General features: G+C 36.6%; 1 long non-coding RNA gene across 1 annotated transcript; it reads right to left on the bottom strand.

Moving 5' to 3' along the window:
• Positions 1–102: 102 nt before the first annotated feature.
• Positions 103–24304, bottom strand: LOC105750781. Its single transcript, XR_001121236.2, has 3 exons — positions 23999–24304; positions 23312–23405; positions 103–996 (listed from the first exon to the last, which is right to left on the bottom strand). It is a non-coding gene; the product is annotated as an uncharacterized LOC105750781 (long non-coding RNA).
• Positions 24305–24365: the final 61 nt, after the last annotated feature.

Here is a 24365-nt window from a genome sequence, read left to right as displayed (position 1 = left end):
TGAAACTCAAAAAAGGGATTAACAAAATTGAAAGCAGAAAATTAGGAACTTTTTTTTTTTAAAGAAAATAATGTAACATGGTAGAGCTCTTACAAAAGGAATATTTACTTCCAGAGATATAAATATATACAAACATAGTTGCCCCAACACATAGAAGGCATAATTCTCAATTCCTTTTCTATCTCCTCAGTCAATGGGGAAGGTAAGAGAATTTGATTCATAGCTTAAGTTCAGTTCCTAAAAATCACAGTCCAAAATCCAAGTGCAAAACCCTCCTTGGACTTAAGTCTCAGTCTAACTTCTTAGGGTTTGATAATGACATGGCTGGCTGCTGCACCTCCACCTGCAATACTAGCTCCAAGGTCTCTCAGGTTCAAACTCTTCTTCACTTCCAGCACCTGAAACTGAGGACAAATAACCCTTAACAGAAACAAATATCTCCAGGCCCATTACTAGGAGCCAGGGTAAAAGAGGGAGAACAGGAAAAGGGAATTCTTTCCGTCTCCCTAGTTCAGTTCATGGTATATACTCTTGTGTGGGACGGGTCAGGTGTAAGACCCCCCCTTCCCAATCCAATTAACTAATAGGAGACATCAACAGGTACAAAGAGAAAACATTTATTTAATCCCTGCAGGGAGAGGCACAGACACACACCTGGGACCCATCCCACCCCCCACCATGTGCCCCTGGAACCTGACCTGCTTCCAGCATGTCCAGGGTTTAAAAGCAAAACACTCGAGTCTTCTCATTGAATAAGAGTAACAGGATGTAACCATCCTTGATCAATGATCACTAATGCTGGCCGCCGCCTACAAGTCATGTCACTTCCTGCAACTTCCTATATCTCAGGTTCAAAGTCCATTCCTCCAGAGAGTAAATGACCTCCCCAAGGTCTCAGTTCTGGAAACAGGGAACATGTGGCTCAATACTGAGAAATACTTCATCCAATCAGGTCCATTCAGTCTGGATTCAGGAAAAAGGAGTCGTTGAAAAGAACTGTCAAAGAGATGGTGAAAAGAGAATGACCAGCTCAATCTTCCCTGTTTTAAAGATGCAAGTACCAACCAACCAAAGGAGGTTATTACTATTATATAGCGAAAGAGAATGCTGTGGACTTCACATTAGGCAAACTGAGTATGGTTTAAGCCAAATTTCATTAAATGGAAAAATCTTTAGCTAATTTGATTTAAATAAAGAAAAGGAACAAATTACCAACATGAAAAATAAAAATAATTTTTAAAAAAAGGAAGAGGAAATAATTATTATAAAGTACTTTGCCCAAATACATGCCAACAAAAGTTATAGCTTAAAGTATATGGGTGAATATTATACCAAGATTAAAAGGACAAGAAATAGAGAAATTAAAAAATCCAATTTCAGGGAAATAAGTTGAGAGAAGTTTAAAGGAACTCCAAAAAGAACCAAAGATAAGATAGATTTACAAGTGCATTCTAATAAACATTTAAAGAATAATTAATTACAATATTACATAAATTCTTAGCAAAAATGGTAAAAGAAGTAATCATACCATATCCCTTTAATGAGAAAAATATATTTTAATACCCAAAGCAGAGAAAGACTAAGCATGGAAGGAAAACTATAAAACAATATCCCTATGATTATTGATGCAATAATATTGAACAAAATATAGACAAAAAAGGTTACAGCAACATGTTAAACCATTTTATGTCAAGAGCAGGTTGGATTTATATAAAGGATATTGAATTAGTTTAACATTAGAAAAACTATAATACTAGATCAGGCTAATAATTAAAACATATATGATATCACTAGACGCAGAAATAGATTTTGGAAATACAAAAATCATTGCCATAAAATGTTAACAGGTATAGAAAATATATGAATAAATAGACCTTTTCCTAATATAAGAAATAGTATCCATCTGAAATAGATCAGGGCAAATAGAGATTGAGGCAAAGCAGCAATGTTTGTTTTCTTGACCATTATTTTATATTTTTCTAGAAATGTTGCTTATAAGTAATTAAGAGAGCAACTATGAGCAAAAGGAAAGCAAAATGATTATATTTTTCAGAGAGCACAATTGTCTGTTTAGAGAATTCTAAAAACTAAGAATTAATTGAAACAATTTCAGCAAAATAACAAGAAATAAACTAAGCTCCCATAAATCATTAGCCTTTCAACTAAAATAAAACAAACAAAAAACAATCCAGAAGTAAAAGATATAAAATAGAGTTCCATTCAAAATACCTAAAGAATGTATATTAATTCATTTGTATATGAACTCAGTTCTGGCTCCCTGCAAATTCCTCATCATCACACAGCAATTCCTTATCATCACACAGCACTAGACTGCCAGTCTTTCTGGACTGAAAATAAACTCACTAAGCTTTTGTGTATGGAATTGTGTATGAGATGTTATACATTCTCTATATAATCCAGCAGGAAGAGAAAATGTAAACCCTCATTAAGCCTGTTCTAATGTTACAATAGGAAAGATGTAATACACTATTGGTTATTGCTTATAACATCTTATGAATAGAGGTTCTCATCAGATTTGCCTTTAATTCTTGCATAGATAACTCAAAAATTTCATATTGGTAGGAAAATAAGCTTGAGGATCACTAATTATTAGCTAGTTTTGTTTGGCCATGGAACCTCATGAAACAAACAAAAATTAAAATATCCCTCAGTCCTGTGTATCCCCCTTCCAATTTTGCAGTAATGGTGACAGAGAGACAGGAAAGAGAACAGAGAATGCTAAAAATTAAATAGTTTTGGTTGAGAGCTTTGTCAAATGGCTAAGTGGGCACATTGCCGAAGGAACCAAATTATCTCTATCTTGACATTTTTGCCAAGACCAGAAGAAAGAAGGAAATTAGAGATAAATGGTAGAATCATTCACAAATACTTCTCTGAGAAGCAAAGAAAGAAGATGAATCTTTTTAATTGCATGTCATTTTTCTCTTTTAAAAATAAATTCTGGCAATAAACTGGGAAAACATTTTACAGTCAAAGGTTCTGATAAAGGCCTCATTTCCAAAATATATAGAGAATTGACTCTAATTTATAACAAATCAAGCCATTCTCCAATTGACAAATGGTCAAAGGATATGAACAGACAATTTTCAGATGAAGAAACTGAAACTATTTCGAGACATATGAAAAGATGCTCCAAGTCATTATTAATCAGAGAAATGAAAATTAAGACAACTCTGAGATACTACTATATACCTCTTAAACTGGCTCAGATGATAGGAAAAGATAATGCTAAATGATGGCAGAGATGTGGGAAACTGAGACACTGATGCATTGTTGGTGGAATTGTGAATGCATCCAACCATTCTGAAGAGTAATTTTGTGTTATGGGCCAGAACTTGAAACAAGGTGCTAAGTTACTGGAATTGATAGAAACAATGCTTATGTACTTGGTTCACACCTTTGGAGTTCACACCTTTGGAAGAATTCACACCTCTCACACCTTTAAGAGATCATATATAAGAAGCTCCCACAAGCCAACTAGGGACTTCAGGGGACTCACAAGTCAGGATTCAGTGGAGAAGATTCACAAGTCTAAGAGAAGGCCACAACCCCACTCTCTTGGAGGAGGAGTCAGATCCATTCCATATTCAACCTTTGTGCTAGCTGGAGACATTTGGAAGAAGAGAGGCTAAAGCTGGAAGAGACAAAGGACTTGCAACAAGAGCTCTCAGAACCAAGGAGAGAGATAGGCCTCTAAGAAAGTTAACCGGGCTATTTTGGAAGAGACAATAAAGGCCTGGACTTTAACAGCTGGCTGCATTTGAGGTGATTATTACATAGAACTGAAACTAAGGCCGCCTCCAGAAGCCCCCCAAGAAACCTGCTCCCAGAGAACATTATATTTAGAGAAGAACATTACAATTTGGAACTATGCTCAAAAAGTTATCAAACTGTGCATACCTTTTGATCCAGCAGTGTTACTACTGGGCTTTATATCCCAAAGAGATCTTAAAAAAGGGAAAGGGACCTGCATGAGCAAAAATGTTTGTGGCAGCCCTCTATAGTGGCTAGAAACTGGAAACTGAATGGATGCCCATCAATTGAAGAATGGCTGAATAAATTGTGGTATATGAATGAAATATTATGGGATATTATTGTCCTGTAAGAAATGACCAACAGGATGATTTCAGAAAGACCTGGAGAGACTTACATGAATTGATGCTAAGTGAAATGAACAGGATTAGGAGGTTATTATATACTTCAACAACAATACTATATGAAGATCAATTCTGATGGACATGGCTCTCTTCAACAATGAGATGAACCAAATCAGTTCCATTTGCTCAATAATGAAGAGAACCAGCTACACCCAGCGAAAGAACTCTGGGAAATGAATGTGAACCACAACATAGCATTCTACTCCTTCTATTTTTGTCCATTTGCTTTTTGATTTCCTTCTCAGGTCAATTTTACCTTATTTTTAAGTCCGATTTTTCTTGTGCAGCAAAATAACTGTATGGATATGTATACATATATTGTATTTAACATATACTTTAACATATTTAACATATATTGGTCTACTTGCCATCTAAGGGAGGGGGTGAGGGAAAGGAGGGGAAAAATTGGAACAGAAGGTTTTGCAAGGGTCAATGCTGAAAAATTACCCATGCATATATCTTGTAAATAAAAAGCTATAATAAAAAAATAAAAATATAATTTGTATTCTTATAAATTTGCACAGAAAAAAATAAATTCTTATTTTAGTGTTGTTGAATGTTATGATTACATACAGATAGCCAACTTGGGAATAATTTTCATCCCACATCTATTAAAACATAGATAGTTGCATTTTTTCAATATTACTTGATATTTACCATGTCCAACCCCATTAACTCTTTTTTGTTTTTTGTTTTGTTTTGTTTTTATTTAATAGCCTTTTATTTACAGGATATATGCATGGGTAACTTTACAGCATTAACAATTGCCAAACCTCTTGTTCCAATTTTTCACCTCTTACCCCCCCACCCCCTCCCCTAGATGGCAGGATGACCAGTAGATCATTAACTCTTTTTTGAATGAATGAAGAATTTTTCATAATATGGAGACATTTGTATAATCTACAAATCTTTGTTCTCACTTATTTCTTTCTCTTGAAACATATTTTCTCAATATATTTTTCCCTATCCTCACATTATCAGACCTTGACATCAAAGAATGTATATTAATTGATGTGGAGGGACATATAAAGTGATTCATAAAATTTTTTTATCTCTTTTTCTTAGCAATTAATGATACATCCAAAGGCTACAAGAAATATTATTTCATGGCATATTTAAACATTACTGCAATTATTTCCAAGATTAGTACTGGAAAAGTACAGAGGTTGAACTTAGAACAAAGCTTAAAAAAATAAGAGTCAGAAGGACCTGAGGCCAGAGGCACCATCCCCACACCAGGACTAGAGATAATTATAATAACAAACTGCTTTATTTTTTTTTTAATTATAACTTTTTATTGACAGAACCCATGCCTGGGTAATTTTTTACAACATTATCCCTTGCACTCACTTCTGTTCCGACTTTTCCCCTCCCTCCTTCACCCCCTCCCCCAGATGGCAAGCAGTCCTATACAAGTTAAATATGTCACAGTGTACCTAGATATAAAGTATGTGTGCAGAACCGAACAGTTCTCTTGTTGCACAGAAAGTACTGGATTCAGCTATGCTCAAAAAGTTATCAAACTGTGCATACCCTTTGATCCAGCAGTGTTAATACTGGGCATATATCCCAAAGAGATCTTAAAGAAGGGAAAGGGACCTGTATGTGCAAGAATGTTTGTGGCAGCCCTCTTTGTAGTGGCCAGAAACTGGAAACTGAGTAGATGCCCATCAATTGGAGAATGGCTGAATAAATTATGGTATATGAATATGATGGAATATTATTCTTTGGTAAGAAACGACCAACAGGATGATTTCAGAAAGGCCTGGAGAAACTTACACGAACTGATGCCGAGTGAAATAAGCAGGACCAGGAGATCACCAGGAGATCATTATATACTTCAACAACAATACTATATGATGACCAATTCAGATGGACCTGGCCATCTTCAGCAATGAGATGAACCAAATCAGTTCCAATGGAGCAGTAGTGAACTGAACCAGCTACACCCAGTGAAAGAACTCTGGGAGATGACTAAGAACCATTACATTGAATTCCCAATCCCTATATTTTTTCCCACCTGTATTTTTTGATTTCCTTCACGGGCTAATTGTACAATATTTCAGAGTCCGATTCTTTTTGTACAGCAAAATAATGGTTTGGACATGTATACTTATTTTGTATTTAATTTATACTTTAATATATTTAACATGTATTGGCCATCCTACCATCTAGGGGATGGGGTGGGGGGAAAGAGGGGAAAAATTGGAACAAAAGGTTGGCAGTTGTCAATGCTGTAAAATTACCCATGCATATAACTTGTAAATAAAAAGCTATTAAAAATTAAAAAAAAAAAAAAGAATTGGATTCAGAAGGTAAAAAATAACCCAGGAAGAAAAACAAAAATGCCAACAGTTTACATTCATTTCCCAGTGTTATTTCTTTGGGTGTAGCTGTTTCTGTCCATCATTGATCAATTGAAACTGAGTTAGATCTTCTCTTTGTCAAAGAAATCCACTTCCATCAGAATACATCCTCATACAGTATCGTATATAATGATCACCTGGTTCTGCTCATTTTACTTAGCATCAGTTCATGTAAGTCTCTCCAAGCCTCTCTGTATTCATCCTGCTGGTCATTTCTTATGGAACAATAATATTCCATAACATTCATATACCAAAATTTACCCAACCATTCTCCAATTGATGGGCATCCATTCATTTTCCAGTTTCTAGCCACTACAAACAGGGCTTCCACAAACATTTGGCACATACAGGTCCCTTTCCCTTCTTTATGATCTCTTTGGGGTATAAGCCCAATAGTAGCACTGCTGGATCAAAGGGTATGCACAGTTTGATAACTTTTTGGGCATAATTCCATATTGCTCTCCAGAATGGTTGGATGCATTCACAACTCTATCAACAATGCATCAATGTCCCAGTTTTTCCACATCCCCTCCAACATTCATTATTATTTTTTCCTGTCATCTTAGCCAATCTGACAGGTGTGTAGTGGTATCTCAGAGTTGTCTTAATTTGCATTTCTCTGATCAATAGTGATTTGGAACACTTCCATATGAGTGGAAATAGTTTCAATTTCATTATCTGAAAATTGTCTGTTCATATCCTTTGACCATTTATCAATTGGAGAATGGCTTGATTTCTTACAAATTAGAGTCAATTCTCTATATATTTTGGAAATGAGGCCTTTATCAGAACCTTTAACTGTGAAAATGCTTTCCCAGAACAAACTGCTTTAAATAAAACAAAACAAAAATGAGTAGGCAAAGAGGAAAGATTCCAACCATAGAAAGTTACTATGGAAATAGAGAAGAATGGGATTCATTTTCAGAGAAGAAAAACACTAAAACAGAAATCCTAAAAATCAAAGGAGAGCTCAATAAATTTGAAAGTTAAAAAAATCCTTGTTAAACCTAACACTTGGTTTTATGGGGGAAAAAAAAAAACAAAAAAACAGGCAGATAAATAAATAAATAAAAGGTAGAAAAATGTTTTTGTACTGAATTCTTTTGATTAAAAAAGGAAGAAGAAAACAAATTACTAAAAAATTAAAGCCATTATTAAGAGCTGTTTTGCTCAGTTATATGCCAATAAAACTGACAATCTAAGTAAAATAAATGAATGCTTATAATAATACAAATTGTCCATATTAAATAAATAAATAAAAATAAAACATTTAAATGACTCTCCTTAGAAAAAGAAATCAATGGCTACAATGACAGGAGAAGATAATGCTGACTGTTAGAGGGAATGTGGGAAAATTGGGACACTAACACATTGTTGCTGGAATTGTGAACTGATCCAACCATTCTGGAGCACCATATGCCTAAAGGGCTATCAAATTGTGCATACCAGCACAATTCTAGCAATTTCCCCATAAAATGGGGAATGGATTCACATGTGAAAAAATGTTTATAGCAGCCCTTTTTATAATGACAAGGAACTGAAAATTAAATGGGTGCCCATCAGTTGGAGAATGGCTGAATAAATTATATATGAATGTTATGGCATATTATTGTTCTATAAGAAACAATCAGCAGGATGATTTCAGAAAAGCCTGGAGAGACTTATATGAACTGATGCTAAGTGAAGTGAGTAGAACCAAGAGAACAATATTCACAGCAACAATAAGATTATACAATAATCAGTTCTGAGGGATGTGGCTCTTTTCAACAATGAGGTAATTCAGGCCAATTCCAATAGACTTGTGATGGAAAAAGCCATCTGCATTCAGAAAGAGAACTATAGGGATTGAATGTTTTTATCACAGCATAGTATTTTCATTTTTGTTGTTGTTTGCTTGCTTTTTGTTTTCTTTCTCAATTTTTTATTCCTTTTTGATCTGATTTTTTTCTTGTGCAGCGAGATAATTGTGGAAATATGTATAGAAGAACTGCACATGTTTAACATATTGGATTGCTTGCCATCTAAGGAAAGGGGTAGGGGGAAGAGAGGGAAAAAAAAATTGGAACACAAGGTTTTGCAAGGGTGAATGTTGAAAACTATTCATGAATATATTTTGAAAATAAAAAGGTTTAAAAAAAAAAAAAAAAAAGGAAAGAAAAAGAAATCGAACAAGCCATAAATGAACTTGCTAAGAAAAAATCTGTGGGACCAGAGAGATTTACAAGTGAATTTTACCAGACCTTTAAAGAACTATTAATTCTAATATTATATAAACTACTTGAAAAATAGGTAAAGAAGATCAACCAAATGACACAAATATGGTTATATATACCACGAAGAGCCAGAATAGAGAAAGCAAACAATAGACCAATTTCCCTAATCAACACTGATGCCAACATTACCAAAAGAGGGAGGAAGGGAAAGAATTGGGAATATTTTTTTAAAAAAAGAATGTTATAAATAAATAAATGATGACAATGAAGTGTTCCTGGAACAGCTGATATCACTGTCTTCCTGAGAAAGTAAGGACAAATTAAATACAGAGTCAAGGCCCTATAGAGGCTAGTTGAGGAGGAAAATAACTACAGCATACCTAGAGGAAATATCTTAAGGACTTTGACAAAGGGACTTCCAGGACTTGTGAGTTATCCCTCTGCCACATATGCTCTTTAAGCATTAGCCCATATTTCCCTGTACTCTGTATTCAGTTTGGGGAAACTGTGTCACAAACTCTGGAGGAGGGAGGAAGAGGTGTTTTGTACCAATTGCTATTACAATAATAGCTTTGTAAATACTTTTTTTTTTCTAAAAGCAGGAAGAAAGGAAAGAAGAAATAATATTAAATTATAAATTGAGAAACCTGGGAAGGATTATTTTATAACTGTTGTAGAGTGATTTCAGCAGAATTAGAAGATACAATGATTAGATATACAATGATTATAATATAGTTAAAAAAACAAACAAACAACAATTTTGACGACTGAAAATAAAACATGCTTCTTACTTCTTGACATAAAGGTTAACTAACTATATTTGCAAAATTAGATGCAGGTTTTCAGCATGCCCAATAACTAGATTTATTGTATTTGACTGTTTATTGATAACAAGGAAGGGTTTTTGTTTTGTTTTGATTTTTACTTTCAGTGAGGAAGGAATGGAGAGAGGGTAGATAATGACAATGATGAAAAAACCACTTCAACTGAAAATTTAAAAAATTTGCAGAAGAGAACTTAAGTAATTAGAAGGAAGTAGACAACTGAGACTTTAGAACTAACAAACTGAATTTATTGCATATTTTAAAGAAAACTAGGAGCAACATGTATATTTGTTATTTGGATATCTGTTGTTTAATGTGCAATCTACTTTTTCTGTTCTTTATATTTTCCAATATTTGTCAAGTTCAGAATGTCAAAAATGAAGAAATGCAGTACCAATGAGAGATGTTCCTAGGATGATTGCAAATCAACTCCAATGACTCCTCATCACTTCTAGGATCAAATATAAAATCTTCTGTTCAGATTTTAAAGTCCTTCATAACCTGGCTTTCTCCTGCCTTTTTAATACTTTTTTACCTTTCTTCCCATCTCCTATGTATTCTATGATCCAGTGACAATGGCTTCCTTGCTGCTCTTCAAATAAGAAACCCTATTTTCCATCTTTGTGCATTTTCTTCACTGACTGTCTATCATGTCTTCTTCTCTTGCATTCTCTTGCTCTTTATTTTTTATGCTTCCTCTTCTTGATTTTCTTCAAGTCTCAGATAAAATCTAACTTCTACAAGGCTTTCTTAATCCCCTTTTGATGCTAGTATCTTCTCTCAGTTGATTATTTCAAATTTATTCTGTATATAGTTTGATTATACATAGTTGTTTATATGTTGTCTTTTTGATTAGACTAAGATGTGGGATTGTCTCTTACCCATCTTCATATTGTTGAGGTCTAGATTTGGGGTACCTAAATGAGATAAGGGTTTAGTTGAGGTCTAGTGGCAGGTTTGGGGTACAGGGAGTCAAACAGCTCTCCTGCAACCCCCTTGGATTCGGCGCAAGGATATGGCAGTAAATGAGGTCTAGTAGCGGTGCAAGTTCCCAATAAAGGAATTTATTGGCCCAGAGAGCTAGATTGATAAAAGAGATTTATTATTGGGTTTAGAAGTAAGGAGATAGGTAAAGGTAGAGATAAGGAGGGCACTGGACAGAGGGTCCAGTGGACAGAGTGTCCCCACATGGCTGGCATGTTTGGAATCTCTGCAAAGATGGGGTCCCAGTGTCTCCATTTTACAATGGGAGATTTAGCTCGAGGGGCTTTTCGGTATAGCCCCAAAGTTGGCTCAGATCCGGATGGGGCTGGGACAGGTCCAGATCTTCTACTGGAATTCAAAGGGACCAGGATTTGTGAGTCAAAGGGTAATTACATTAACTAGAGGGGTTTGGGAATCAAAAATAGGAATCTTTCCCACATCAATAGCACTAGGTTTTAGCATAGTGCTTGGCACATAGTAGGCACTTAATAAATCCTAGTTAACCAATTTACTTCTCTCAGACTCAGTTTCCTCATCTGAAAAAAATGGGAATACTAACACCTGCCTCCCAGGATTGTTGAGATGATTAAATAAGATAATATTTGTTTAAATGTTTCGCAATCTTTAAAGCGCTATATAAAAGTTAGCTATCGTTATATCTTTTTACACAGCTAGATATGGCTTAGGGGACAGAGCCCCTTATTGGAATTCAAATCCAGACTCAGATACTTACAAATCATTTAAATTCTGTTTGCCTTAATCCTCTGGAAAAGGAAATGGCAGCCCATTCCACAATCTTTGCCAAGAAAACCCAAGAGATAGTTCATGAAGAGCCAGACGCAACAATAGCTAGAAGGTTAAGATGTTAAGGGAGTGTCAAAATGTGTACTGAATTCCTCTAGTTTGAGGGTAGAGTTGGGGAAGAAAAAAGCCACTGATGTCAATAAGGAAAGGATGCCTGGAGGTTAGTAGATAAGAGCTACCAAAATGTCAGCAGGGTGGTAGATATACATTACATGAATCATTAGAGGTGGCGTGTGGAATAAGTAGTATTCCAGTTCTTCTACCTCAGCCAGATAATATTTGAAAATGTAACCAGAGTTAGAAAGAATGGCCAGAGAGGCTGTTTTTGCTAGGTCTCAGTAAGAATCAGAAGCTGGAAAGTGTGGGAAAAGAAAAGTCTTAAGAAGAAATAAAGTTTATTACTTATGGAGCTGGAGGGAGGGCAGAGTTTGTATTGAGGGGATGAAAATAAGGCAGGGGGCCTTAGGGTTTGAAGATCATGTTTGAAGACTAATAGCCTAGGGTTCACAATCTTTTAATAAGGGAGGGGATGGCAGAGTTTATTGATCACTAAGGAATGAGTTCAGGTAAATTTATCCACCAGGGCTTAGCCTTATAGTCCAGTCCTCACTGGACTCCCACAGAGTTTTCTCTCACAGAACCCCACACAGTTCAGATAAGGGGACTGGTGGTAGGAAGTCAACGAAGTGGCATTTTTTTTCATCTTTCCCCAGAAGCAGATAAACCCAAAAGACTGGCTGAGCTTGTAATGCCAAAGAAACTGAGCAAGACAGAGATTAGAGACCAATTCAATAGTTTATTAAATGGAGAGAAATACTGGGACCAATGCATCCATGTTGATCCCAGGGCTAGACGAGACTATCATCTCAAAGAGTCTAGCCCCGAGTCTCTGGGCAGGGAGCCTTTTATGGAATAACAACAATGGAAGGACCTAGGTGGGGATAACCTAATAGAAGGAGGTTACTGATATTCTAATGACATTAAGGAATGTCTATGACAGCTTTATCTCAACCATTAAGTGGGGACGGTCATAACCTTAAGGCAGAATTATGAAATAGGACAATTGGAGGAAGTGGTCAACCCATTAAAAGTGAACTTTGGCAGTACAGTCCCTCCTTTTTCTCTTGGAACTATTCTAATCTTTGAATTACCTTCCTCTAAGGTCTTAGCACTATCAAAATAAAGCTAGACCAATGCAAGGACTTATGGCAAGGTCAAGTCTCTCCCTGATAACCCCAGAATTAATCAGCAATACACAAAGTTCCTTATTTCAATTATTTCTGACAATCAATTGTCAGATCCTCTGCAGTTGGGGAGCATATGGACAGCTGTGGTCATTTGTGCATGACTCGGCCTCTGCTTATGGAGAGCAGCAGGCTCAAGGCAGTTGTGTTGCCCATTCAGAGGGGCAGCCGGCTCCAGGAGAGAAGGGTGAGGCTTGGAGTAGCCCCACCTGTCCCACCCAGAGGAACAAACAGGGCTGCCACTAGAATGCAGATTATGCACAGTTAGACCAAGGCAGGCAAACCCCAAGCTTTTAGAGGCCTCAATATCAACAAAGTCCTTTTAAGTACGCTGAAATACTAATTAAGGATCTGAGGTAACAGGAGTGGACAGCTCAGAGAGACTGCCAGTTCCAAGACAGGTATCCAATTTCTGGTTGTTTCTAAAAAATAATCCCCTAAAACTGAGTCTGCCAGGGCAATTCCAACAGAATAAGGGATTTCCAAGTTAAAGCACAACCAGCAAATCGTAGTCTAGTAAATTTAAGCAAGGAGTAAAGGACTTCCAATTAAATCTGAACTAGCAAGATACCAGTTTTCCCAATTTCCTATTTCTTCTCCTCCCTTTTTTTTCTTTTGGAAAGGAATTATCAAATGACCATCCCACATATAAATCATACACATATGCATATACATAACAGACTAAAAGTCCCTCAAACATAACAGCAATAGTTACACAAGTTTAACAATTTCCATTCCAAGTCTTAAACACAGCACAGTAATACAGTGAAAATTTTAACAAGTCAACCACTTTCCCACTCCCCCCATCAGTCCGAATTACATCAGGAAAAGTGGGCGATGGCTGTCATTTGCTTCTTTAAGCTGAACAGGGACGATGCTCAGTCTGTGAGGGGGATGGGTCTGTAGTGTAGCGAGCTGACAAACAAAGGTTTGATCTAGGTCCCAGAAGCAAATCAATATATCTGCAATTTGACCAAATCTAGAAATAAAAACAAATCTAACAAAGAAAAGTTAGAACAGTCTGAGATAGGACTGCTATAAGATGTGGCCTCTCATTAATTAAAAACCTTAAAAAAATACTTGGATATCCAGGCACAATATCTAGTAACCAATAGATGACAAGACCGAATACTTATTTGCTCAAGTATTTAGGATATAGTGATTACCGATGACCAGATTGGAAGGGTGGGGAGCAAAGTCGAATTTAACTTCACTCCAGGCTAACTAAATGGCTCCTATAGCAGGGCGGGGAGGAGGCGAGTTTAAATCTTTACAAAAGATCCCTACCCCACCCAACATTTAAAGTAGCAGAAATCAGTGGGTGGGTGGTGGAATCCCATAAAACCTACATGTCCAGCACAGCTGGATTTAAAGCGTATAATCCATTTCTAAATCATTTCAAATAATAAAACAACATAGTTTCTTTCTCTCCTTCTGGCCCCATGTGGCCATTATTCCCAATGGACTTCTCCTAAGCCCAGCTTGGCCAGGGATGAAGTTTTCAGAAAAGTCCTTGTTACATACTTTAGGTAAAATTAGAGGCACATGACCTCTTTCTGGCAAGTTAACAGAACTTCTTTAACAAGCTATTGTTCCTTTAAGATCTTATACTTAAGGATAACCAATTCATTTCCCAAATTTAGAATCATCTTTAAATTCCTAATCAAATGTTTTCACCAGCTGGAGTTCAGTATTGAAATAACCAATTCCCAAATTTGATCATTGTTCTTAAATTTAACAGAGCTCTTAAGTTACCGAAACAGACAAATTACAAACAATTTCACAAAAATCACTTACAACACAGAGCACAACTAGACTGTCTAATAACATACAAGACATACAGAACACTGGTCACATTTAGACTGCACAATTACAACATTCAGTAGGACATTAACATTAAAGCCAAACCAAATGGCATTTTTTAAAACCCCCAGTCTTTGTAGATAGCCCCCTGACCATGCAAACGTGGGAGGGGCTAGCATTACTCTAACACAGGATGACCCAAGCAGTGAAACTGAGTCCCATTTTCAAATGTATATACTTCCCACTTGATGGAAGAAGTGGGAGGACCTCTCTTAGAAATGCAAAGGACCGGCCTTTGTCTCTGGAAAAGAGTTGGACAGAGTTTCCTCAAGCAAAGCATCTGCTCCAGAAAAAGTCTTGAGGCGGCAGAGTGCCTAGATCACACTTCAGTAGCGACCCCTGCGTCCAGTAGGCCACTCATTAACCAAGCAAATGGCACCCCTAAAAAGGGCACCCCAAGTGACAACCTTGTCCGGTTATTCACCAATCAATCAAACCAAACAAACAAAACAAGTCTTAAGACATAACCAGATGGTACCCCAAAAGGTACCCAGACAAACTTACTCTCCTGTGGCCGAAATGGGGTTGTCTACCATCAGGCTATTGTGGCTGGAAATTGCTCTCTTTCCTGGAGGCTCTGGAAAAAATCCAGTGGGGCCCGACCTCTCCAGGCCAAGAATTCAGATTCGCAGCCACCCTGCCCACGGAAGAGACCCGAGAGTCTCATCTCTAATCCTGCTCATTTTCTAATTATCTCACTGGGGCCTCCAAATGTAATGCCAAAGAAACTGAGCAAGACAGAGATTAGAGACCAGTTCAATAGTTTATTAAATGGAGAGAAATACTGGGACCAATGCATCCATGTTGATCCCAGGGCTAGACTGGACTATCATTTCAAAGAGTCTAGCCCCGAGTCTCTGGGTAGGGAGCCTTTTATGGAATAACAACAATGGAGGGACCTAGGGGGGGATAACCTAATAGAAGGAGGTTACTGATATTCTAATGACATTAAGGAATGTCTATAATACCTTTATCTCAACCATTAAGTGGGGATGGTCATAACCTTAAGGCAGAATACGAAATAGGACAATTGGAGGAGCTGGTCACCCCATTAAAAGTGAATTTTGGCATTACAAGATCAAATAGCATTTTTCTCTGTCCCTTGGAGTCAGAAAGAGACCAGGTAAGGAGACCAGCAAGATAGAAGAATCTTTCTGTTCCCTACAAACAGGAAGAGCTCTGGGAAGATATACTAGTGACAGGGGGGCAGAAGAGTATATTAAAGTCATGTATACAAGCTGTACAAAAGCACAGAGAAAGGAGATAGAATGTTATGAAAGAACCACAGGGAGAGTAGTTTGAGATCTACAGGACAAGCTCCTAGAAGAAATAGGCTTGTGTGCTGGCAAAGAGAAGGGTCTTATAATAAAGCTGCTTTAAGATCAAATGCTTTCTGAAAAAACTTACATGAACTAATTTTGAGTGAAGTGATCAGAACCAGGAGAACACTGTACCCAGTAACAGCAAGATTATGTGATGATCAACTGTGATGGACGTGGCTCTTCTCAACAATACAATTCAAGGCAATGCCAGTACACTTGGGATGGAAAATACCATGAGCATCCAGAGAGAGAACTATGGAAACTGAAAGTGGATGGAAGCACGTTTTTTGGTTTGTTAAATGTAATATTCTCCTCTAAAATTTAATCTTCTCTGGGAGCAGATTTCTTAGGGGGCTTCTGGGAGCAGACTTTGTTCAGTTCAGTGTAATCACCCTGAATGCAGCCAGGTATTAAAGTCCAAATCTTTTATTGTCTCCGTCAAGGTTTTGTCTCCTTCCTTGAGCCTGGTTAGCTTTCTTAGAGGCCTATCTCTCTTCTTGGTTCTGAGAGCTCCTGACGCTAGTCCTTGGCCTCTCTCAGCTTCAGCCTCCAGCCAACACAATCTGTCTCCTCCTCCAGGAGCTTCTAGTGTGCTTCTGTTTCTGACCCTGAGAGCTTCTTGCTTATATGCTGTTCACTGAGTACATACCAATCATTATGTCACTAGGAAACCATTATTTGTTGTAGGATTAAATCAATGCTAAATTAGATTTAACCCCTGTCTCCTCAATTCCACTTACTTAGCATCTTGTAAGAATCCTAACATCTCCCACTTTCTTTTGTTTTTTGAACATAGATGGTCATGACTTCCCTGATCTCAAGAAGGTGAGAACCCCCAAAAAGAAGGTGATCACACCTTCCCTGACTGCTCAAAAAAGGGATGAAAACACCACAAAAAGAAGTGATCATGCCCTCCCTGATATCTCAGGAAGGGAGATGAAAACACCAAAGGAAATGGAAATCAAATCAGATTAGCAGGTCTCTGAAAGGGCTCACTCTTAAAACAGGTATACATAAATCCATCAATATGGGAGATATTACACATAATTACATAAGTTACATAAACACATAGTAATATAACACAGGCTAGTAGTGATATAACAAATAACATGAATCAACATGAGGAATTATACACGTCCATAAATCCTAGAAATAGTCCAAAAGAAATCTATTGTGCATTAGTTCATGTGCCAGGAATCCAATAATTCCTGCAAGTTTTGAAGTCCTGCAATAGTCTCATCAACAATTTTTCATTTCAAGGAATCCAATGATTCCTACTGGTTTTCAAGCCCTGCAACAGTCTCATCTCGTGTTAGGGAATCCAATGATTCCTGCAGATTTTGTTCTTAGGTCTTCTCCTTTGTTTCAAGGTTTTTCTCTTTTTCTGTCTCTCTCCAGGTACTTGTTGCCACCCATCTGTTTCCTTCTCCATCTGTTTCTTTCTCCATTTGTAGGAATACAAGCAAACCTTTTCTCCCAAGCAGTTAACCTCTCTAATTCCCTTCTATTTACTACTTTCTAAATCTCTCATCATCATCTGGCAATTACATTGGAGCTGTGTGCACTGGACACTGCCCTGTAGGTTTAAAAAGCCTGTATTCTCCCCAATTGTAATCCCTTTCTGCTATCTGATTGCTTTTCAGCGAATTAATCACATCAGAGTCCTGATCTTCTAAAAACTCTCTGGGAGGATTGGCGAGACTCACTGATGCTGAGTGAAATGAGCAGAACCAGGAGATCATTATATACCTCAACAACGATATTGTATGAAGGTTTATTTTGATGGAAGTGGATTTCTTTGACAAAGAGAAGATCTAACTTAGTTTCAATTGATCAAGGATGGACAGAAGCAGCTACACCCAAAGAAAGAACACTAGGAAATGAATGTAAACGGCTTCCATTTTTGTTCTTCTTCATGGGTTATTTATACCTTCTAAATCCAATTCTCCGTGAGCAACAAGAGAACTGTTCGGTTCTGCACACATATATTGTATCTAAGATCTACTGTAACCTATTTAACATGTAAAGAACTGCTTGCCATCTGGGGGAGGAGGTGGAGAGAGGGAGGGGAAAAAATCAGAAGTGAGTGCAAGGGATAATGCTGTAAAAAATTGCCCTGGCATGGGTTCTGTCAATAAAAAGTTATTTAAAAATAAATAAAGACTCCCTGGGTATAAACTCAGCTGTCATCATGTCCCACCTGTCTTTTGTATGATATCTTGAAGTTGGGCCCTGCCTCTCATTTCCCTGGGTCAATCTACATTCTGAGACCCAGTGGAAGCCCTTGTGGCATTTTGGACATGGGGTTTTGGGTTTTATTCTCTCCCTTTCCTCTCACTCTATCTCTTTACCTACACTGAGCTCTTAGATGTCCTATTTTTCCACACTGAAAACATCAGCAAATTTCTCTAGAAGTCCCTTGCCAAGAGGGACCCTGTCTTCCCATGTTCATCATAGTCTGAGTATAATAAGCATTTGTGCCCACTGTGGCACAGCGTCTTATGATGGCCTCTAAAGGAGCATCTTTGTGTAGTCCCCATATAATTCTTTTGCAAACCTCACTGGCATTTTCCTTAGCCAGTTGTCTTATCATAATTTCTGTAGCTACATTTTCTCCAATGGTTCTTGTAACAGCTGTTTGCAAATGTCCCACAAAATCCGCAAAGGGTTCACTTTGCTCTATTTTTGTGAAGGCTTCCTCCCCCCCCAACCCCCCCCCCCCCCCCCCCCCCATCTTTCTGGGAGGAAACCTCAAGCATTTGTTGCAGCAGTAGCAATTTGTTCATAAGCTGTTATAGGGTAATTAATCTGTTCTGAATTCTCTGCATACTGACCATCATCTGCTAGTTGGTCAAAGGTGATTTGTATATTGACTCCAGTTTGCTTAGACTTGAATCCTACATGTTTCATGATACTCTGAAAGCCACAACAAGTTTTGTCCAGGTTCTAAACATGTCCTTGCTATGGATTTCCAGTCATTAGGGGTTAGGATTTCATAAGCCAAACATCTTAACATAAGGCAATGTAGCCCCATAAAGAGTGCAACCTTTTTTCAAATCCTTAATTTTTTCCAAATCAAAAGAAGTTTATCTTCTCCTTTTTTGACCTGAAGAATCAAGCTCTTCAATCACAGGGTATGCATTTATTAAATCAGATATATCCTTTCCTTCATTTTTTGCCTTAACCAGTGCTTTTTGTAATCTTTTCATAGGCTGCTTCATAGGTAGCACTGATTGTGTCACTGCCTCTCCCCCTCCTCCTTCTCCCTCCATCCATGAAGGGTTAATTGAGGGAAGTAGGTCAGGGGATGGGAAATGACCTAATTTCTCCTGCTGTGAAGCACCACACTTAAAATTATACTTAACTCCATTCTTATTTGATTCTTCATCCTTTTCACTTAGTTTATTTAGATCCTTCCCCCTCCTGCTCTTTCTTCTTTTTCCTTATTCTAACACTTATATAATTTATTAAAGCCAGTTGTATTAAATTATATGTATTAAGTGTGTCTTTGGAAATTGAGTCAGGTCCATTTTCATTGTAGAATTGGTATAATTACTCTCCTACTAATTTCTACTCATTTGGATTCAATTCTTTTTCCTTAGAGAACCAAAGAGTGTACAGTTTTTAAAAGATCAATGATCTGCTACCAAGTTTTTAAAAGATCAATGAAAATAAACCTTGATTTTTTAATCAGTTTGACCAAGCTTTCGACACATTTTCCTTGAAGAGGAAAAGAAGGCTGTTTTCTAAACATCTGTCCCATTTTAGCTGAAATACTATTTTAGCCCTTTTACAAAGTTTCCTTGATGTACTCACCCTAATTTCTGAGTTACAGATGAAGGTTCTTGGCCTCACATTAGGCGCCAAAATGTAATATTCTCCTCTAAAATTTAATCTTCTCTGGGAGCAGATTTCTTAGGGGGCTTCTGGGAGCAGACTTTATTCAGTTCAGTGTAATCACCCTGAATGAAGCCAGGTATTAAAGTCCAAATCCTTTATTTTCTCCTTCAAAGTTTTGTCTCCTTCCTTGGGCCCCGTTAGCTTTCTTAGAGGCCTATCTCTCTTCTTGGTTCTGAGAGCTCCTGCCACTAGTCCTTTGCCTCTCCCAGCTTCAGCCTCCAGCCAGCACAAAGGTAGAAGATGGAATGAATCTGTCTCCTCCTCCAAGAGCTTCTAGTGGGCTTCTGTTTCTGACCCTGAGAGCTTCTTGCTTATATGCTGTACACTGAATACACATCAATCATTATATCACTAGGAAACCATTATTTGTTTGTAGGATTAAATCAATGCTAAACTAGATTTAACCACTGTCTCCTCAATTCTACTTACTTAGCACTTTGTAAGAATTCTAACATGTGTTTGTTTGCTTTTTCTTTCTCCTGGTTGTTTTCCCTTTTGGTCTGATTTTTCTTGCACATATTTAACCAATATCAATTTGCTTGGTGACTTGGGGAGGGAGGAGGTATGATAAGGAGAGAGAAAAATTTGAGGTAAAAAGTCTTACAAAAATGAATGTTAAAAACTATCTTTATGTGTATTTGGAAAAATGAAATAAAATACTATTAAGAAAAAAATATGCTTTGTCAGCTTCATTTTTCACAAGATAAAAATGAAAAATTTCTAAGGAAAAGCTAAAATGGATCAAAACCATATGTTCTAGGGAAAATCTTGTTTGGGACCATAAACCACAGAGTGTGATTACTGAGAATCTTCCATGTTATAAAATCAGATTATTTAAATTCAGAGTTGGTTTGAGTGATGCACAGGTTGCAAGAAAGCTCACTCTGGATAGGAAAAACCCTTTCCAACAACATGACAAATTAGCATAATTTGGAAGTATGATATAGATGCCTTGTTCCTGTATTTCTGTCAGTTACAGTGGCTACTCAAAAGTCCAACAACTATGAGCACATTTCTAGAGTAAAAAAAATTTCTTTAATGCACTGATACCGGCCATCAATAAAATAAAAAATGATTGCTTAGAGACAGAAGTATTTACAAAAACCTATTGATTTACTCACTCTTTTGCTAAAAAAAAAAAAAAAAAAAAAAAAAAAAAAATCATACTCTCAATTCTTTATATTCAAGCTCCTACAAATCAAAATTAACAGTCAGAAATCATAGATATTAGTTAAAATTTCTGATAAGAAGTCAGTAAATTCAAGAGAATGGGAATGTACCAATAGAATAGAATTATGTTAGATACACATTTTAAAGATTTCATTAGTGTGAGGTTCAAACTTCAGGAATTATGTTTAGGAAATATATATTACAGTATAAGCCAGTGATCCTCAAAGTGTAGTTTAAAGAATTATTGGGATCTCTGAAACCCTTTCAGAGGGTGTACAAATTCAAAATTATTTTTTATTTCTAATATAGTAAATAGCTATAAATATAACCCATGCGAACAAAAACTCTTTGAACAAATCCTTGATAGTTTTTTAACAACATGAAGATACTGAGAACAAAAGTTTGAGAACCACTGTAAGCCATATGACAATGGTGAGACAGGTGATCATTTTCCCCAAGTTTCTTATATTTTAACTTTCAATTACAGGGGGACTAATCTTTAAGAATTCTTCCAGTTTTAAATTCTATGATATGGCAAAGGATAATTTAATTTTCGTATCGATCAATTTACATACATAAACAATGTATGTAAACTTAACTAATAGCAATAATTTAATTTTCACAAAAAATCAGCAGAGCTGATTTATCACAGGAAGGAGTAGGAAAGAGTGTTAAAATAAAACTTTTTTAAAGTGCCTAACTAAAAGAACAAAAAGTAGGAATATAACATTGTTCTCCTCATTTAAAAAAATTTCCAATAAATCTGGAGCATACTTTCCCAGAAATACCCATACCAACAGGGGGAAAAGTGAATAAATTAAGGGACACAAATGTAGGGAGTATGTGTGGCCAGAGCACATACATGAATGACACATAGGTAAGAAATATAGAATCACAAAACTTTAGAGCTAGAAAGAATCGCAGGGGATGTTTAGCACAACCTATACTTGAACAAGAATATTAAGGGTATGATTCAAATATCTTTTCAATTTTTTATTGCCTTTATCTGCAGATGAAAAAAACTAGGAATGTTACTGAGCTGGTAGAGGAAAGTAATTATAAACTTGTCCTCTAGGCTTGGCATTATCTGTATGTACCTTTTTAGGGGTTGGGGAATCTATATGGAAGAATGAAAGAGGTTTGTTCTTTGAATTCAAGAACTAGAGGTATTTGTGGGAAAGTATTGGATTTTTTTTTTTTTTTTTTTTTTTTTTTTTGCTATGTTCCTTTAGTATTTTATTTTATTAGCTGACTGCTTAAAATTGTATCCTTGGATTACTCAAAAAGAAAATAAATTGTCAGGTTTGAGAGTTATGGTTTTGAGTGTAACATTATCATTCTCATTTTACAAATTAGAAAATGAAGTTTAGCAAAGTTCAGTGATTTTTTCCAATGTCACATAATTAGTAAATGTGGAGTCAGGATTGGATTCAGGGTTATCTTGATTCAGGACTTCTTTTTCTGCATCTCTAACTTTTTTTTTTTTTTTTTTTTAAGTAACACTGTTGAATAAGACAGTGGCTTTATTTTCTAATAATATTGATTCTTCTTTTTTTTAATAATAGCTTTTTATTTTTCAAAATACTTGCAGAGTTTTCAACATTGACCCTTGCAAAATCTTGGTTCCAAATTTTTCTCCCTCCCCCTTCTGCCTTCCCCTATACAACAAGTAATCCGATATAGGTTACAAATGTGCAATTATTCTAAACACATTCCCACATATGCTTTGTAAGAAAAATCAGCTCAAAAGAGTGAGAAAGAGAGAAAGAAAAAAACAAAAACAAGCAAACAAAAACAACAACAACAAAGGTGAAAATACTATATTGTGATCCGCATTCAGTCCCCATAGTCCTCTCTCTAGACACAGAAGGCTTTTTCCATCATAAGTCTATTAGAATTGCCTTTAATTATCTCAATCTTGAAATAAGCCAAGTCCATCACAGTCAAACATCATTTTAAGTTGCATTTTCAAACTAAGAGGATATTCTATTATTTTTAGATGCAGCCTGGGCTAGATTTGAAGCTAGATTTGATGTCAAAAGACATGGTTTCAAATGCTTCCTCTGCTACTTAGCACTTTAGGCTCCATTTTTAACCTCTATAGGCCTCTCATTCTTCATCTGTAAAATAAGAGGGTTTGGCTAGATCAAAGTATCATGAACCCCTTTGGGGATCTGTTAAAGACTATGGATCCATTATCAGAATGTTTTAAAATGCATAAAATAAAAAATACAGGATTAAAAATGAAATAAATTATATTGAAACTGCTACTAAAAGATTAAAAAAAAAAAGGTATCAGTCACAGAACCCCTCTGTTGAATGACATATCCTCCTATGGAATAATAACTAATTATATTCCATTATTTTCCCTTTTAAAAAAATACATATGTCCATTTATCCAAACCAATTGCATCCTTCCTCCTTTTTAAAAAAAGTTTTATACCTTTAGCAAGAATTATACTCCAGATAGTTTTCCATGATGATGATGATGATGCTGACACCTCAGGTGGGAATTTCCACTTTAGCTTGTGTTCACACTGCAGTGGTAAACAATGAAATTTGTCAATAAGTGATTCAATTATAATGTTGACATTCACACTGATTCTTTTAGGAACTAACATACACTTTATCTCCTTTTCCATCCTTATTTATCAAACTGAAATAAGATTGTTGGAATGTCTCCAGAATGAGATATATATATATATATTCGTTATTTTTTTTTCATTTTGAAGTCGTCAAATGGAAATGAAATAAATTGCTTCGATTTTTGCTAATAATTAGGATAATTAGTTTATTACCTATACTGAAAATTAATACTACTAGCCTCTTCCTGTTGTATTCCCTGTCTTCCATCAAAACAAACACTTTTCAATACCCGAGACTGGTATTATTTTTAAATACATAAAACATGGGTCAACATTCAGTTGAAGGACATATCTGCAGGTTTCCAGATTGCTGGCTTTCAAGTCCTGCGGGAATTTGCCTTCTCGCCACAGAAATTGAAAGCTCCTTCTCCTAAGTAGGAGAAATCGGCATGAAAATGAAACGAACAGAACAAAACAGTGGGAGTGTGGGGAGGTGAATATTATTATTATAAAGGTTCTAAAGTTTTTTCCCATTAAATACGAACCAGAAGAGCAAAAATCTATGCCCCGAAGCGATCAAGTCTTGCGAGAACAGCAGAGGGGGAAAAGAGCACATTGAAGCGAGAGCCTCCTGCGCGGCACCTCGGACCTCAAGTTTACAGCAGGTGTGGGAGCCCGGCAACATGCAGCTGTGGGAAGCGTAAAGGAGCCGTTCAGTTGCACGTTAAAAAAAATCTTTTTAACCCTCAATAAATTTCACGATGAAGAACTTGACGAACGCGCCTGGGCTCCGCGTACGGCGCTAGCACAGTCCCTGCCTGCTCCTCCTCTTCCCCCGCGGGGGCGTTTGTTTACGTGACGTCTCTGCTGTAGTAAGCAGCCCCCGCCCTCTTCTCGGTTTAGTCCTGCCCG

This window comes from Sarcophilus harrisii, chromosome 5 (genome assembly GCF_902635505.1).
Source record: "Sarcophilus harrisii chromosome 5, mSarHar1.11, whole genome shotgun sequence".
In the NCBI taxonomy this organism is placed as follows: Eukaryota; Metazoa; Chordata; class Mammalia; order Dasyuromorphia; family Dasyuridae; genus Sarcophilus; species Sarcophilus harrisii.
The sequence above is the reverse complement of the archived record's forward strand: the minus strand, read 5'-3'. Positions and strand labels throughout refer to the sequence as shown.